This window comes from Diabrotica undecimpunctata, chromosome 3 (assembly GCF_040954645.1).
Source record: "Diabrotica undecimpunctata isolate CICGRU chromosome 3, icDiaUnde3, whole genome shotgun sequence".
NCBI classification, from domain to species: domain Eukaryota; kingdom Metazoa; phylum Arthropoda; class Insecta; order Coleoptera; family Chrysomelidae; genus Diabrotica; species Diabrotica undecimpunctata.
The window spans coordinates 76,048,292-76,063,336 of NC_092805.1; the positions used below are offsets into that span (position 1 = coordinate 76,048,292).

Below are 15,045 nucleotides of genomic sequence, written 5' to 3' on the forward strand. Positions count from 1 at the left end.
TTTAAAAAACCAAAAATTGCTAGCTAAATCCTACTACACACAAAACACAATTCTTCACTAAAAACGGCCTATTCACAAACTGAAGCACAATGACTTTTGCTCCTACTACATCATTCCACTTGACATTGACGGGTACTAACTGATTTTTCATACCATCTTTCTATCAGTTAGCCCTAGACTCCAGTACAGATCAGAGGTAATGTAAGTCGATAAAACCTCACCAGCTCCAGGGGGTCATGTAAGATGTCCCCATTTTCAGTTTTTATTAATTAACAAAGTTAACAGTCTATTGCATTTACCTTTGCAAATACCATGAGGATTGTTTTTTAATACTGATGTCCTTCCAATGTTTTTCTGTGGCCATACAATGTTTTTAACAACTTTTTATGTAAGTAGTAAAAAACCAACGTGTTCTTTCTATATATTTAAATTTTAACTTACTTTTTTTAATATTGGTATTTTTACTCTCTCTTTTAGTAAACTGATGATGGAATGATTCAATTCCGAAAAGATCTTCTTTAAAATAAAAATTTTAAGCTTTTAATAAGCATTTTTTATACCTTAATACACACGAACAGCACGTGATTTGAGAACTAAATTAGTTTGTTTTATTTCAAAAATGTCACGTAAGAATTTAATAAGAATTTGTTTTGTTGTATAATCCACTTTTGCAATATTTATGTGACCTATTTGATTTAAAATGGGTTCAGGATTTTTTTATACTTTGGCAACTATGTCAACTTCGATCTCTGTCAATGATAATGACGTGCAACGGTAAGTAAATTAGATTGACTGTATATATAGTTACGAGCCCGGTCACTAGGTGATGCGCCAAACATTGTTTTACTCGTTAACACGGGAGTTTCACTGCTAGGTGGTAGTGTGCCATTCCCCGGAAACTTATATGCATGACCTTGGAACATTCCCCCATCACTTTGACCCTAGCTAGTTAATAAAGAGAAATGAGAGCCTATCTCTCTCACGAAGACTTTAACCAATCATTGGTTGCGTTCACCAGATTAATCACAATACATACCCAATAGTAGCGCAAGTGGAATAGAACGGGTGGGGAGAGTGATTTGCATGGGCCCATCCGTTCGTAATGGCGGCGGCGCTACTAGTCACGTTAGGTGAGGGGTATGACATAGCAAAAGACTTATGACGTTGATGTAAGTGCTGTTGCCATGGTTTCACTAGTTTTACAAATTTACCCAAATAATGATTATACTATACGTTTTTCAAAAAAAAAAAAAATAATGTAGCAAATTCTACTAAAATCACCACTTAAATTTACAACAACGTATTTCTAAAGAATTGTGAATATCCACCAAAAAAATGTGTTAGTGGCAACATTGTAATCCACGCCTTTGCAAGTTGCAGCAGCAAATGGCGTTATAAAACATCATATCCCACAATGTTAAAAGAGAAGAAGGTACATTACCAAAATGGTATAGTATTCCCAATCAAAAGAATATTTTTTGTCGATGGGTGAAAGTTAAAGTTGGACAAATGGCTATTAAACATTCTGAGGATTAGGAGTATATTTTTACAAGCACCAGGTAAGAACAGCACCTAAGTATACCAAACTTTTGTTAGTAAATACAAACTCGATACTATTTTGTACATTTTGTTTTTTACTTAAATTACCTTTAATTCTTAACCAATATTAGTTTATTTATAATATTAGTTTATTTATATACTATATATATTTTAAAATCATTAAAACTCTTAATTCCTATAAAATTCTTAACTCTTATAATTACATTCCTAAAATTGGCCTTATTTTATAAAAAAAAGTCATACATTCTTAATTTTAATAATATTTCATTATTTTCATGGATCTTCTACTTCTGGGCAATAGTTACATGGAGTTACATGCTAATTTATGATGATCCTGAAGAGCAAGACCGCAGAAATGCTAGAGTTTACACTTTATTATCTACAGATCTACACGAACACGATGGGAACACGATGGGAAGATTAAATGAAGATTGGTAGAAAAATCCCTTCATGAAGAGAAATCCCATCTGGTACAGAATTGTAGCCAATGGAGACAACAAGCTAACAATACACACACCTTAACAAGGGCTCAAGAAATGAGGAGGATGAGAATATTTGTAGCCAATACTTTACGAAAGAAAATTATACAAATAAACAAGTGTCAGGATGTCTGTGCTTTATTTTGTTGTTTTTGGGACTTTGGTTTGTTAATGTAATGGAAAACAGATATAATCATAAAATATTAATTAAAAACTGTCCTATACCATAATATATACTCTCTCTGTATCAGATATTATGTTATACATTTATATATAAAAATGTGTAAGTGTATACTGTATTTTTGGACAGAGAGAATATATTTTTTGGCATAGAATAAGTTTTTATTTCTTATTTTATGACTATATTTACTTTCCATTAAAAGCATACTTTTTGAATTTTGGCGCCTAAAATTCAGAGCATATTTTTTTAATTTGTCGCCTAAAATTTAGAACCTAAGTTTTGAATTTGCCGTCAAATGAAATTAGTTTCGGCCCGTCCGTATTTGGCGCTAGAAACTCTCTCCCAAAACTTTCTATGTGAGTTACCTTACTAGGGGGTATATACTCTGAGATTAATCCGCAAATCCGCTTTCAATGCATCGAGTTAGAATCTAGGGAGAACCTATGAGCATATTAACGTGTGTATTAAAAACGGCGTCAGTAGGTGTGGCTAACGATCATACCAATATGGCGGTGGGATCAGCGCCGGACTTAATAATATTAAAACTACTATACAAATATGACTAGTTATTCAGAAGATTTAATCCATGGACGTATAAACACAGATGAACTCAGCTATTTACATAAAATTGTGAAGCCAAAATTATTTGAATAGGTCACATTCTCAGCACCTTCAAATGTTGTCACGTTTTTTTATTAACATTTGTTATTCGCGTATCGCTGAAAATATTACTCCGTATTTTATATTCTACCGGTGCTATCAAACCAAAAATTTATTAGTTATATTAATATATTTAATTGTAATTAAAATATCATGTGTGCATATCATTTAATAATAGCGTATATACTCGGTTCGCTATTCCCAGTCCTAACTGTCTAGTGAATTTAGTAATTTTTTTTTGCGAAGTTAGTTACTTTTTGACAGACTAAAAGTGGCTGGAAATTACTATACAACCAAGCACACGTACTCCTAGCCAATATTAATAGTAAACAAACTAAATAGTAAATAAAATAGAACTTTGAGAATTACCGAAAATCAATATTTATTTATATGCACCATATAATAAATAGTTATGTTAAATTATAACAACTAAAATATAATTTTTAAATATATACTACCCAAAATTTGATGGGTTTAGTATACACTTCCACTATTTAGAATAATTCTTCTTTTTTTAAAGAAAGAAGTCTGCAATAGTAGGATACTTGAGCTATTAATACTGAGAAGTAGGAATTGTTGTGTTGTAGGTTTCCGACAATGAATCTGTCAAAATATGCTCGAGCTAAGCGAATGGAGTATAACAGATATCAACCAATTATTTTATATGTCGAAGCACTGAAAACTATTAATTAATGGCAACGGTGTTTACATTTCTCTGTCTTATGGCTCTACGTCAAACTTCAAATGCTGTTCCATGTTTGTTTACTTTTTACTCTAGATGAGGAAAAGTTGTTTTTCGATATTTTGGCTGTATTTTGAGTGATATTATTTGTGAAAAGTGAAATAAACATTATTATAATAATGGTGCTACAGTGTTGCATTTGCAAAAAAACGAAATATTTACATCCCGATCTCTCATTTCATTTGTAAGTACCTACTGTTTATTTACATTATTTAAGATGAGGAAGCCTGTTTGTTTACATTTTAAAATATGTCATATGTCATTCATAGACGTACCATTGGGTTTATTTATATTCAATTAATGTATTGAACAAGATATTGGTTCATGAAATTAGTATAGACATTTTTAAATTGTAAGTAGACATCATCTGATTAAAAAGATCTGTTTAGTACATGGACGTATAAATAAAGATTCTAAAATAAAGATAAAGATCTTTATTTATACGTCCATGGTTTAGTAGCTTTTTAATTTAATATTTCTCATGGATTCAAATAAATTAGTGAAATAAATAAAACTCATTTATTTTTCTGGTATTTATTTCAGTTTGACTCACAGCTATTCCAGATGTATAAATTGTATATATGGATTCTGTGTTACTTCCTTAGCAACTTAAAATTCACAAATTGTGGGGCACGGCTTTAATTTTTCTGTTTGTCTCATTTAAAAATGTAACATTTTCACGTAAATTTCAAAATATGGCCTCCATGACAGGATGCGCACGTAGATTGAGCGCATTTCATTGCACAATGTTGCCTCATTTAAAAAATATAATTATTTTTTATGGAAATAGAGAATTTGTTATTTCAGTTATGATTATTTGTTGTATTTACTTAATATTTATTTCTAATATATAATTAATGAAACATATTGCTTATTTTTGTCTGATTTCTTTCTTTTTTTCATTCAATCTGCTTAGCCTGGCTGGCATGCCTTAGTTGTAAAAGTCTTACATTGTTGGAAAATAAGGAATTTGTTAATTAAATATAAATATTATTTATTAACTGGTTAGGTTGGGTTAGGTTTGTTGTTTTTTAAAGTTATTAAGTGATTTGGTTGGGATAATTTATATTGGAAAATTTCAGAAAATTATAATATATTAGCGAAAATTGATTTATGGTTGAATTTTGACCTGAAATTAATGTAAATGTTTTGTTTTTAACATGTTTATAGATTTGTACGTAAATATATGTCTAAACAAATTATATAGTATGGAAATATTTCTGCGAACAGCGAAACTTGGCAATCATGTTTCTACCCTTAACTAAGAGATGCGCAAAAGTAGCATTTCTTTAAAAATGGTCGTTGCGAAAACGTGAAAGGCTTTAAAAAAATGGCGTGTGTTGGTTGACAGACCTGGATGGCAGGTCTGTCAAATAAAGGCAGACTTATGGATTTTTATTTCAAACACGGTGTTTTGAAGGAGGTGATAGTGTGCCGGTGCGGAAATACCTTAAAAATGGACAGCAAAATGACTTTAAGATGCAATAAAAAAGTCATAATGAAGAAAAAAGCTCCTAAAAAGTGTGTATTTTGTATCTCGGCAAGAAAAGGTACGTTTTTTGAACATGCTAGATTGCCGTTGGACAACATTTTTCTTCTGGTGTCGGCTTTATTGCATCTTAAGCCTCCACGGCAATCTCTTGTGGAGAGTGAGTTAGGGATATCTTCTTCTACAATGGTAAATTGGTACAGTTATTGCAGAGAAATTTTTATTAGTTTCGCTAAAAACAACTCTACAAAGCTGGGTGGAAATAATACTGTTGTAGAGATCGACGAGGCAAAGTTTGGAAGGAGGAAGTATAATAGAGGACGTCTGTATACTGGCCAATACTTCTTCCAAGGATTCTTCCTGGGACAACCATTTATAGCGATTGTTGGAAATCATATAATTGTTTGGCCCATGAAGGATTTAAACATCAAACTGTGAATCATTTCAAGCATTTTGTCGACCCTGATACTGGCACACACACCAATAACATTGAGAGGTTGTGGCGGGAAGTTCGCAGTAGTATTCCTAAATATGGCATCAGGCAGGAACACTTTATTGGATACCTCGCCGAATTTTACTTCACGAGGAGATATCCTGGCCGCATGGAGAGGCTGCACCATTTTTTTAAATCTGCGGCAGAATTGTATCCACCGGCATACTAAGGTAGGTTATTATACATATATTTTGACTTCTTTTGATTTAACAATATATATCTTTGTTTGTTCCGTAAAAATAAATTTTAAATATGGCAACAATGTGCAGGGCCCTGATTCTATTTCATTTCGATGTCGAAATTTAAAAGCGACTACGCCATGACAGTCGCAATCGCTAGCGATTCTCATTCATTTCGATTGTAGTTAAAACTGGGGATATTTACTTTATCATTTTGATCATTTTGACACTGCTGAAAATTTGGGTTGGCCCTGTTGTTTATTGGCTGCACTACGCTTGTTGAATGTTTGTTGTTTGTTTTGTTTACGTTACGTGAACGCCTTTTTTTTCTTGTTTGAGTTGTTAAATCATAAATATTGGCCATTCTCAATTATATTTTGAATTGAAAGAAAAGATGGCAAGAAAAAAAAAGCGATGTGGGAGATCCTTAAGTTATACCCACTAAGATTTGACTTAGTGGTTATATTCTAATATATTTTTAAATTTACTGCAGCTTAGTAATACTAACCCTAAACATTTTGGGTATCCTAGAGGCATAAACACCTTCTTCCAAATATGGTTCTAATACCCTTATTAAATAATTTGCAGCTTGTTTATTAAGCCGGAATTGCTGCCTAAATTGAGCATCACTTAGTGAAAAAGAATTTTGAGTATCCCGTAACATTCTTCTTATCCTCCGTTATGAACGTCGGATATCTAACCTCTCTAATTCCTCCAAAACTAGCAAATGTCCGTAAAGCACAGCCATATTGATACTTTTTGCCTCAGTTTTCCTTGCAAGGATCAAAACACCGCCTACTTAAACTGAACCTAAGTTCACTTCTCCCAGTCCAGTCAGTCATGTCAGATTAATTTCGACTCGAAATGAAATTTCAACCACTTTCTTGTGGTTGAAATTAATTTCGATAAGTCGAAAACTAGTGACGTCGTTTGGTTAGTTCAGCTGAAATCCACAAGGTTCGCCAAGTCGCATTTCGACGTCGCCATATTAATTTCGACATGTTTTGGTTTTGAGTCGAAATCTCAATTAGAATCAGGACCCAGGTCTACAAAAACTCAACTAGTGCGCATAACGGTAATTTTGATGTGCAACTTACATGAATTTGGACTATGTAACAATATTAATATGCATTTTTACCTGATTTAACATCAAAATCCTGTTAATAATTACAATTGTTTTATTACATGTCATATTATTATGATAATTTACTATTTTATTAGTTGTTTGTTATTAAATATGCCCAATGTGCCCAATTATTAAAATTTGGCCTTTTCTCGCATTTTTAGGCTAAGTCCAAAAAAAACGCGATTTTTGGCAAATCCGTTTAATGTAAATTTTTACCCAAAATATTCCAGGATCTGTTCTACCCAATTCAGATTAGGAGATTTTGAAATTAAACCAAGTGGCAAAATTTTTTTTAGAAAATTGGTGCTATTTCAGTGTCTGAAGTTGATTCAGAATTAGTATTAAGGTAAACACAACAATTATATGAATCTAAAAGTAATAAGTAGAATTTTAAATTTAATATCATTATTGCAAAACAAAAGTAATACCACAGAATACTAATCACAGTTGTGATTAGTATTCTGTGGTATTGGTATATCGTTAAAGATTTGGTACCATTTGTTAGGTTACTTCCGAGTTTGGTTTTTATTTTATTACAAAAAGGTAAGTGTAATTTTTCCTAAAATTAGTTATGTTTAAAAGACAACGATTTGTTTCTAAGCGTCATCAACAGAGGATGGGTACGAAAAACGTAGATAATATTGTTGAAATTATTAATAGCCCCTATATTCCATCTTCTTCAAACCTTTCTTCGGAATCCCTAACTGATCATTTTGATGAGAGTTTCAGTTCAAATAGTTCAGGTTACAATACTTCCGATTTAAACTTTTTATTAACATGTTAAGTACCTAAAATAATCCAAATTACCACATGGACGACCATTCTGGTGATCATTTACAAAGCTCTTCTTTCAATGAAACTGAAGAAGGGTCTAAATATGGTTGTAACGAGAATTCTGGAGAACCTTATCGAGATGTTTTTAATTTTTCCAATAAGTTATGCAACTGGACTTTGTCCTTTAATACTAGGTGATTTATTAAAAATTCATAAAGAAGTTCCTGATCTTTCTCATTTGCCTTCAGATGCTAGAACCCTTCCTGCTTCACCCAGAGAACAAATACTCTGATCCACATGATTCAAATTTCAAAGGTATTTTTATCTTGGTAAAAAAACAATGTTATATTTGTGTAAATTTTGATGAAATCCCACTAAAAAAGAGTTTTAGTAGTCATTTTTATCCTAGTTTGTGCAATTTGTTTATATATCCTAAAATTGTAGGTTAAATAGGCATTTACCATCGTTATGAGAAACCAAAATTTGCAAATGAATGTTTGATTGATTTTGTAACAGAGGCTGTTTTTTTATTAGATAGTTTAAGCTAAAATAATTAAGCATGGATAATCAAGTTTGTGGGGTAGTTAGATTACTGTTACATGTTGATTTATATTTTAGGATAATGAGCTTTCCAAAATTGATGAGACGAATTTGTTAGGAGAAGCCTTAAGAAGCTGATCAATAAAATTCAAGGAAAATATAGTTGGCTAGGGAAAAATCAATATAAAGCTTTTGAAGACAGACATATAGCTCTGATTTTAAAAGGTTTGTAACTTGTAAACATAAATCAATTTAAGGTACATTTAAGAATTTACACTATCGCTTAAGTGGCCACATATAGGTGATGAAGCATATCGTTAACTGTGTCTTATATGTAATTTAGATGGCAAAATTTACCAACTCATAAATGTTCAGGTCTGGCTATGAGATTGCTTTAAGAACTACAGCTAGCTGTATGAGATGAAGGTTTGTTGAAGGCCTTATATTTTATTTATACACTGTTATTTTTGTTTTTTAAGTATCACAGTGTAATTACTGCTCATTCGGTCATTAGAAATAAATACCAATGGTTGGGTTGATATTCTTCTAGTTCAGGTGAGATTCTTTAAAACCACAGCACTTGAAATTCATGTGTTTAATTTTACGCCTTTGAATGATGATTTATTCACAATAAGCAAAGTATAATGAACTACATCTGAAATGAGTTCAATTTATGAATGTACATTAATTTTTTTTTTCAGATGCTGCTTGGAAAAACTCCAAAACCAGCGTTGCCATGGGGAAGGCAATTGAAACTTGATAATTAAATATCTGAGAAGATCTGAAGAGAGGGCAGATAAAATTTAATTTGCATGTTGTATTAGCAAATATGATATGATTTCAACTTTAAAACTCAACAATTGACTTGTCTGATTTTAATTGCCTACCACACAATTGTAAGGGAAATCAGAATGGGAAGGGATAAGGGAAGTTGAATGGTTCTGTTTTTAGTGAGCCACAGTTTCAACGATTTTGCCAATTTCTTTAGCAGTACTCGCAATCCTTCTTTCTCCTGTGTAGACAAGTGTAGTCAAAGATCCCATATCAGTCACAGCGATATTCACTCTTTAATTATTAAAATTTGTGACATTCTAGCATGCTTACAGTGTCTTAATACCAATAAAGGTCTTGGTCTAGACGGAATATCTTAACTTATTTTTAAGGAATTGTGCATTCTTTTTATTTAGGCCTCTATGGCTTATTTTTAATATATCTCTGACTGAGGGTCACTTTTCATCACAATTTATTTATTGATTTTATCCTTAACTCATTGATTCTTAATTATCGTTCCATTATAATTCTTTCTGCTATTCCTAACATTTTTGAGGCTTTACTGATTGATTTTTTGACAGTAAATCTGAAGAATCAGCTTCATACTGGTCAGCATGGTTCACTGTCTAGTCGTTCAACTTCTACTAATTTACACTGATTATGTTATAATTGCATTAAAAAACATTTTTTATGTCGATTAGATTTATACTACTTGTTTTATTTCGTTGGTGGTGGATATTATAAAAATAACTATTCTGGAGAACTTTATTTTCTTTTTTTTAAAACATATAAACTTACATTACCGGCTCTAACTAGCGGCCATCATTGTTCTCTGTCAGCTGTCAGCTTAAGCTGTCTACACACTAAAGTTCATGATCTTAAGCTGCATACAGACTAACACAAACAGTAATGTCTAAAATAAAACTTAGATTCTACTCTAAACATAAAACTTAATTCTTAAATATACAACACTACTTGTCTACAAGCATCTACTGTTTTTCTAAATTATGTAGACCATATTCTTATTCTGGTATAATCAATTTCTTGAATCTGGATTCTCTTACCAGAAGAGTTACCTTTCAATCTTTATTCTTAAGGTTTTTTTTTTATAAAATAATCAATCTCCTGAATTGCTTCACCTAGTTTTCATATTCCTCCTCATTCACTGCGTTAGAATTCACATTTCCATGTTCCTTATCGCAGAACTAATTACGGTTCAAGGATAGATATGGTCTGAATCTTCTGTATCAATAGCTTTAGGTACTATTTGAAGCACTAAAGTGCAAAATGATACTTTTTATAAATGTGTACTTATTTATTTTATTCATGTATATTTTATTTTTATCCGTAATTTTGTGTATATTTCTATAATGTTGCATTTTTGTATAATTTTGACAGTGAATTTGTTTCATTTCATTTCATTTGTTATTAATAAATAAATATAAATATATGTAATAATAATTGTAAGGTCCTTTAAACATGTGTATGTTTTATTACTCAAAATGATTTTCTATTCCTATAATGTTGCATTTTTGTATAATTTTGACAGTGGATTTGTCCCGTTTGTTAATAATAAATGAATATAAATAAATGTAATAATAAATGTAAGTTCCATTAAACATTTACGTTTTATTTCCCAAAATACATTCTTAATATGCACAGGATGACGGCACTTTTAGTACTTTATACAATGGCGTTGACATCTAATTTACATCCTCAGAGCTAAAATAGACGTCCGAAAACATCACAAAAGTCCATCCAGTAACTCCTCCGGACGTATTATGGACGTTCGTTGTGGACGAATTTGGCGAGGGGTTTCCATGTGCATGTATGTTCACAAACCGACAGGACACATTTATACATAAGCTTTTTTTTTTGAAAAACTTAAGGATGCTCTAGGACATATAATTACTCCTAAAACTTTTATGTCTGACATTACGGGGGTATTCTACAACGCTTGGCAGCAAGTAATGGGCAAACCTGGTTATCAATTATATTGTGCATGGCACATTGACCGTGCCTGGCAACAAAATTTATCAAAAATATCCAGCAGTGACAAAAAAAAGTGGGTGTATAAAACTTTGAAATATTTGCAATATATTCCAGAGACAGAAAAATTTCAAAGCAGTTTAATTAACACTTTAAATTTATTTTATAAAGATCTAGATACGTAGAGTTTGCAAAATATTTTAAGAATAATTATAGTACTAATTCCAAACTTTGGGCAGTCTGCTATAGGCGAGAATGTGGAGTTAATACCAATATGTACCTACAAGTACATATGTCTATGCACAAGATAATAAAATACTTTTATTTGCAAGGTACGACTGTAAAACGATTAGATAAAGGCTTACATGCGGTTTCAAAATATATTCGAGATAAAGTTGTTGATACAATAATAAAAAAAAAACTAAAGGTAAGCATACTAAACGCATTTCTGCAATTGTTTCAAAACATCGTCAAGCAATAACATTATCTTTTGAGGTAAATCAGAATGAAAATGAAACGCTTTTATCAACATTTGGTGATGATAATACCACTTATACTGTTACAAAAGTAAACAACATTTCTTGTTGTGAATTACAGTGCAAATACTGCAGTATATGTGTGCACGTTTACCAATGTTCGTGTGTAGATTACTTTTTAAATAACACAATATGTAAACATATACACTACGTAGGATTACATAATAATAAACCACCGACAGTATGAAAATTGTAATATTGAAGTTGAATCTATGCAGAAAAAAGTTTTTACTTTGCTAACAAATATATCTGAATAAGTAAGAGAATCTTCAAATGTAAAGGTTGCAATTCTTCAACCAAATCAAAGGTTTGATCTTCAAATTTACAATACTGTTAGATCTGAACCTACAAACAAGAAAATTTAGAAGCAATTGCAGTTTTTCTCTACAAAGAAGAAACAAAAACTTAAAAACTTTTGTCAAAAAGCCAAATATGGATGAAAAACAGTTAATTTCGGATGTGTTAAATACACGTCCGTATATTAGCTCAAATGTGGATAACGATCACAAATATTGTAAAAGTACTAATACATAATTTTTACAACGAAAATTCTTGTTTTAATATTCCATAAAATGAAATAAAATTCAAGTTTTTTAAAACCTGCTTCAATTTATAGTCAACTTTTCTGTAACTCCCTATGAATTTGTCTCTGTTAAAAACAAGTATGAATTTTTTCTTGTCTTAAAACAGGTAAAAGTTAATGAAGAATAACTTTCGCTAAAAATAAAATAATTAAGTTTCTTAGCACAGTCTCCGTGGACACATTGTAAATAATAACTTAGTAATTTTTAGAATATACTAATCCCGATGGCTTATAACTTAATATTTTTGTTTTTGAAAAAGCGTTCACTTGCAACAAACGTTTGAATTGCGCGCGGTTTTAAGTAAAGATACCAACCTGTAGCCAATATCACAACCAGCACGGAGAGCTCTCGTTAGCCGCTCCTGGCATAAAGAGAGTGGGCATTCTGATTGTTTCTTATTCTGTGGTTCAGGATGGAACAGAGATATGTAAGAGAGTGGAATCATGGTACAATGAATACAAGGTATGATATTGCGCAGGACATTTGACAGCTGGCCCAGGAGTGTGACGTGTCAAGACGGCTCGAACCCATTCTTACAGCTTAACGTACACATTAATTTTGAAATTATGGTCAAAAATAATCGAATTTTTTTTAAAATGTTTTGTTTTGGTTATAATTGAATAAAAAATATATTTTCAGTAGCGGAAAACCTTTACTTTTCCTGGGGGTTCAGGCGAAATATTTATTTTTGTTTTCATACATATACTAATAATATACGCACTCTTTTTGTATAAGTAAATAGTAGTAGATTTGCGTATTTTGATTCACTGTCACTCATTCCCAAGCAGTTTTACTGAAATAAAAACAAAATAGATTACAATAAAGAAAAATCTGATTTATAATTCAATACGGTATTTTAGATTTATTTATTTTTAAATTTAGTAAAATAAAAAATGTACACATTACTATATCCCACCGATTATTATAAGCAAAATTTACTTAACAAACAATATAATAATATGAAAATAAGGCACAAATTAGTTCAAACGCAAAACACAATAAATATCGACTTCAGACGACTTTACACCGGCAAGACAGAAGACTTGTATAAAAACAAAAGTTCGACAATAATATCGGTTATCAATGGTGACGACTAAATTGCAAGTTATGAGATAATAAATATATTTTAAAGTAACTCAATACTGACTGAGTCATCTATTTTATAATAGAAAAATAATTTAGATATATGCTTACATATGACTCTTTATACAAATATCCACTTCGCAAGTGCTTAAAAAAAATTTGATGGGTAAAATGTTGAATACTTTGCTTCACAACTGCTTGATGTTCATAGTTTGAAGATCTTCCTATATATCCTCTATCCACCTTTTATTGGGCCTACCTCTTGTCTTATTTGCTTGGGGGTTTAATCTCTGGATTACTTGTACAGTTAGATTATCTGGCATTCTTTTTAAGTGGTCAAGCCAGTTTAGTCTTTGTGACTTTACAAATCTAACGATATCTGCGCTCTGCAGTAATTCATCCAGCTCTGTATTAATTCATTTTTATTCTTCAAGAACCATCGCTATTTTTGAATGTTTGTTATGTGTTAAAAATAGATGCTTTTAAAAACATTTGGATAAACTGAGTGATGTGCATAGTTATGTAACTAGAATAAACTCCATTATAATATCTTTCATTTTGTAGATTAACGAAGACTCAGAATTCATATGAATATATCAGTTTAAAGATTTTTAACATGTTACTGTAAAATTGTTGTTATTTTTTTAGACCTTAATTAGGTTAGCAACCTTAAATGGTTCAAATTGCATAGCAGCCTCAGCCTGCTATGCAATTTGCAATAAGATCTGTTTTGGAGGAAATCAATTTAGCATCTTCCAAAATAACATATTTTTCTTTGTTAAATCATCTTATCAATATTAAAATATGTAATGTTATCATTATTAAACAATACCAAGATAATTTTATTTGTGAAAATTACAAAAGATGTCATTTAAAATATTGTGCAGTGTGACCTCACTACTACACCCATATTCGATGGCCAGCTAGTTCATCCGATCTAAATAAAATTTACTGTATCATTATTTATTTTGATTTTGTGTTTAGTTCAGCATATACGTACTAATTGTGTGTACCTTCATTGCCACTTTTTTGTATCTTTTTAAACATCTGAAATATCAAACTCTGGAGTATAAATTTATTAACCTGTACATACGTGTAATTAAAGATAATTAAGACTTGTTTTAAATTCCATTCGCTTAGCTCGTGCACATTTTGACAGATTCATTGTCGGAAACCTACAACACAACAATTCCTACTTCTCAGTATTAATAGCTCAAGTATGCTACTATTGCAGACTTCTTTCTTAAAAAAAAAAGAAGAATTATTCTAAATAGTGGAAGTGTATACTAAACCCATCAAATTTTGGGTAGTATATATTTAAAAAATATATTTTAGTTGTTATAATTTAACATAACTATTTATTATATAGTGCAGATAAATAAATATTCATTGTCGGTAATTCGCAAAGTTCTATTTTATTTACTATTTAGTTTGTTTACTATTAATATTGGCTATGAGTACGTGTGCTTGGTTGTATAGTAATTTCCAGCCACTTCTAGTCTGTCAAAAAGTAACTAACTTCGTAAAAAAATAATTACTAAATTCACTAGACAATTCGGACTGGGAATAGCGAACCAAGTTTATAAAGGATCTATGTCAACAAAATAACTATACCAAAAATCAATAAATTTAAATTAACTTCAAAATTTTATGTACGATTAAATATTATAATAACATAATTTTATCAACTCTTTATAATTACTATAATTAAATTAGCCAAATTATATAAAAACACTTAAAATTAAAAGTCTTTCCCATGGACGTATAAACACAAATGTGTTTATACGTCCATGATCTTTCCTAAAAAACTACATTCAAATGTTGCGTAAAGAAGCGGTCTTGACTACGTCATGCGCGAC

General features: G+C 30.8%; 1 long non-coding RNA gene across 3 annotated transcripts; it reads left to right on the plus strand.

Moving 5' to 3' along the window:
• The first annotated feature begins 6,805 nt into the window (after positions 1 to 6,805).
• On the plus strand, positions 6,806 to 10,651 carry LOC140435652 (uncharacterized). Of its 3 annotated transcripts, XR_011950217.1 has the most exons (4): positions 6,806 to 6,858; positions 7,071 to 7,255; positions 8,302 to 8,448; positions 8,925 to 10,651. It is a non-coding gene; the product is annotated as an uncharacterized lncRNA (long non-coding RNA). The 3 variants fall into 3 exon arrangements; XR_011950216.1 differs by lacking the exon at positions 6,806 to 6,858 and having other exon boundaries at positions 6,865 to 7,255; positions 8,925 to 10,650; XR_011950215.1 differs by lacking the exons at positions 6,806 to 6,858; positions 7,071 to 7,255 and adding an exon at positions 7,264 to 7,452 and having other exon boundaries at positions 8,925 to 10,650.
• Positions 10,652 to 15,045: the final 4,394 nt, after the last annotated feature.